Consider the following 4,299-nt stretch of genomic DNA (forward strand, 5'->3'; position numbering starts at 1 on the left):
ACCGAAGGAGCAACCGACGGTCGTTCCCGCTCCAGTCTCCTTCCGTCGGACAGTGCATGTGTGTCGCCAGCGGTCGGCGAGTACTGGCTGTCCGCACCTCACTGGCGCTCCGTCACGATCGAATTCCGACTGAGGACGACCTGGAAATAATAGCGGCCCCTCCAGAGATAGTACGACAGTGCACTTATCGATAAGCGCTGCTGCTGCCACTCACGGGCAATTAAACCAGCAACTTAGTGACGCCAGTAAATCGAATAAGAAAAGAAGCGACAGTACCGTAAAGACAAGGTAACAAGCAATAAACGGCATGAACACGAGCCGCGCGCGGCTCATCTTTTGCCAGAGGAAAATGAGGAAATATTAAAGAAAAGAAAAAGAGAATGACAAACAGTTCAAGACAATAGAGGAACGTTTGGGTTAAGGGAGAAAATAAATGAGGAACCTTTACGAAAAGTGAGGAAAAAAGGATGCGCAATGCCAAAAAGTGGAAGAAGACTCAAGGATAATGATAATCTGAATAAAAAGATAGAAGAACATTCATATTTTCAGTAAATAAGAAACTCGACCATCACATAAAGAAATGAGAGGAACAGAGTAAATTATTAGACAAATAGACTGATGATCGTGTTACAGAAGTACAAAAACGGCTCACAAAGAAGGTAGACGATCAGGCAAAAGATTTTCATCCGAAGATAGAGATGTTGACGCAGAATACATAAGGGACTACACATGGTTTAAGGAAAGATTTTGACACCAATGCTCAGAACATTGAAGCAATCAAAAAATAGGAGGGAGAGGTCAGTGAAGAAGTAAAAGTTGTTAAGAAGGATTTTGACTCACAGAAGAATACGTTAGGCAAAGTCGTTAGAGCCAGTCGAAGAGTTGACTACTGCCGTCCAGCAGATGTCAAGACGCAACGAAACCAAATGAGCATGAAGAAGTTATGGATTTAATACATTCAAAGAGATGCAGACGCACATCAGCTGAAGGAAGGGGGAAGCATTGGATGTGTCAATGAAAGAGAAGGGGAGCAGTAGAAGCTCAAATGGTAACTGAAGACAAAACGTGACGAGCCAAACTGTAGAAGAGAAAATTCGGGAGGAAGATGAATTAAGAGAACTTACGGACAAGTTATGTCGCATAAGGGTATACCCAAAGATTTGGACTGAGCATTTTCGGGAGGCTTTACCTAGAGCGTGGCCGCATGTTTTGAAGATAATCTTTGTCAGCGCACACTTCAGAGAAGAAACAGCACCGAGAATGAGAGTGATTACAGGAGATTTTAAGACATACAAAGAGTTCAAACACACTTTCCTTCATAAATATTGGTCAAAAGCAAAGAAAGATCGATTAAGATTGGAAATATTAATGACTGAGCATTATGCAGAATTGAGGTGGCAAGACCCAGTATAGTATTTCATGGAGATGATCGACAATCATTTCCTATACAAGCCTTATGAGCCAGCAGAACTAATCCGAATTCGACGAAACGGCGTGTCAAATACAGAAAGAAATTAATAGCTGGTAGGAACATGCTAGGTGTACGAGGATTCCAAGTTTTCCTGTAAGAGTTAGGGTACAGTCATAGTACAAAATCAAGGAACTTGTACACTTAATAAAGACGTATTTTCCACCTGAAAACCAGCAACAGAATAATCAAAAATGGAGAGCGAGACACCTGACGCAGAGAAATGGAAATTGATGAGGTGATGGAGAACCACAGTATGGACCAGATTATAGGAGAAACAGTTGGAGACAGAAAGATCAACCATAAGTGAGAGACGAGATAGTGGTAGCACACAGGCCTAACGCAAGATACAATCAGAGGAATGAAGATTGAGAGAACACCTAAAGAAGTTGAGTAGCAATGGAGGGTCCGACTTCATACTTGGTAATGGTAAACCAACTGGGGGTCCTATTTGTAAATTACAACAAATTGACAGAGACGTTAGTGGCAGGGATCAAGAAATTAGATCGTAGAACAGAATACATTGTATATCAAATAATAAGTGTGAACGTGGGGGCAATGTAATACAGAGCATACTTGATTCTGGCAGCCAAGTGTCGGTGATGGACAAGGAAGGCTATGAGTAATGTGGTGGAGAGAAGAAGTGACCGTTGTTTAAAATGCAGGGTTTGAGAATACAAAGTACAGTGAATAGGAAATGTGCAGAGGTCAAGAAGCAAGTGAGAGCAGGTTTTGAATGCCAGTTACAACCATTAGTGCGAATTTCTTAATTGTGAAGAATTTTACAGTTGATCTGAAATATGAGCATTCTTGCTACATTTGTAGAAGAGGTTTGTAGGGGTAAATTTGGAGAACGAAAAGATCAAAATCAAATTCATAGGTAATGTGGAAACATCATTAGAAGATTCGGTAGTTTTGTTGTCACTGAAGAATAAGAGGGCATGACATTAGGGAACAAAGAGGAGCAAGTGGGAGAAGCAGTGGGCGAAGTAAGTGACGAACCTACAAGATACTGTGAGGTAGATGTGATTCCAGCTTTTATCACTGAAACTAGTGAAACAGATAACGTAGAGGACGAGAGGAATAATGAGGAGATATGTGGACCAGCGAATCGGAAGAAGAAGAGACATATTACGCAGGATGTTTTCAACTTGAGGAGATTTGTAGATGCACTGTTAAACACACCAGACGAAGAAGAGGACATGAGCGAGTATGAAGATGTTTCAGACACTGGAAAATGTTCAAATGTGCTTCAGATAATAACAGAAAAGGGGAAGAGCAGTGAAGAGGAAGTGGATAGCGATTGAAAAGACGATCTGTGAAGTAACCTATTCGACAGCAATAATTAGACAGCCAGTATGTGCTGGGAATTTTAGGTAAGGTGAAGACACTCCTTGAGGCTGCTCTAACCAAATATTGTGTTTTGCCAATAAAGAAGCGGGCCGTGAGAAAGATTATTAGAGAAGATCAGTGTATAAGAGAGAGTTGCAGGTGATTAGCACTGGAGAGGATATTCGCAAAAGTTGAGAAGAGGAAGGAAAATCAGAAAGGACCAATAAGAGAGATTACGATCATGGTAACGATCTAAGAATAGCAGGTGTCTAAGCAGCAAGTTCTTTCGCGAATTAATGGGCCTCACTGAGTGCAGGAAATTGTTCATCCAACATTGTAGAACCAGAAACTTGCAGACTACATATTTGCAAAGGCAGAAGCGAGATAAGCATTATAAATTCATATTTACAATTTTTATGCACAATGTTTTGTCATTAAAACTGTGTACCGCTCAACATGTTTCTTTATTTATAGCGACGTTTGGGCTTCTACCATCATCGGATCAAAACTTAGCACTCGTAAAACAACGTTTAGTGTCAGCATGTCTCATTCATTCATACTGGCATTGGACGTCTTTTTACAAGTTCTAAGTTTTGGTTTGGTGAGTGCGATAGTCAAACGAAGTTATAAATAAAGAAATGTATTAAGCGATCCATAATGACTGCAGACTGATTCAGGAGATTTATTTCCTTTACTAATAAATTTTATGTAGCAAGTAAGGTTTTGTCGTGAAGTAGTTCTCACAAAATTATAAGCTGTAACGTTATGTTTAATGGTAGCAACAATACTCGAGCAAATGTAAGTTATAAAGTACAAACTGTGGTCCTTGAGACTGGAGCTGGGTTCCGGAATGCGTCGGACATAACAGAAAGAACGATAGTGACTGACAGCACTCCGTCTTCGGGCCACAAGTGGCCCACCGGGACCATCCGACCGCCGTGTCATCCTCAGCTGAGGATGCGGATAGGAGTGGCATGTGGTCAGCACACTGCTCTCCTCAATTGGCATCACGAGGCTGAGTGCACCCCGAAAAATGGCAACAGCGCATGACTGCCCGGATGGTCACCCATCCAAGTGCCAGCCACGCCCGACAGCGCTTAACTTTGGTGATCTGACGGGAACCGGTGTATCCACTGCGGCAAGGCCGTCGCCTATAGTGACTGGAGATGTTGTTATGTTTTTAATTACTGGATTCATAACAGGTATTTGAATTAGACAAGAAAAAGCATTTTAAATTAACTTCCCATTGAGACTGAAGCCAGTAGGGACAGTCCATAAGTTCATCCGAACAAGGGACCTATACGACATCCGCTGGAAGTGATTTAGTTGCGCTCCAGAAAACCTAAATCGGGACGGATGGAATGGGATATGAACCACGCTTCCTGCGAAATAGAAAGATAGTTTCTGAAGCTCTGAACCACCCTTAACGACGTATGATAGCAGAACATTGATTTTCAGGAAATACGAGAAGCAAAATAAAAAGTGGACCAAGCAAAAGC

General features: G+C 41.7%; 1 pseudogene; it reads right to left on the minus strand.

Annotated features, from left to right (window-relative positions):
• Positions 1-3,834: 3,834 nt before the first annotated feature.
• Positions 3,835-3,952, minus strand: LOC124614186 (annotated as a pseudogene).
• Positions 3,953-4,299: the final 347 nt, after the last annotated feature.

This window comes from Schistocerca americana, chromosome 4, assembly GCF_021461395.2.
Source record: "Schistocerca americana isolate TAMUIC-IGC-003095 chromosome 4, iqSchAmer2.1, whole genome shotgun sequence".
Classification (NCBI taxonomy): Eukaryota; Metazoa; Arthropoda; class Insecta; order Orthoptera; family Acrididae; genus Schistocerca; species Schistocerca americana.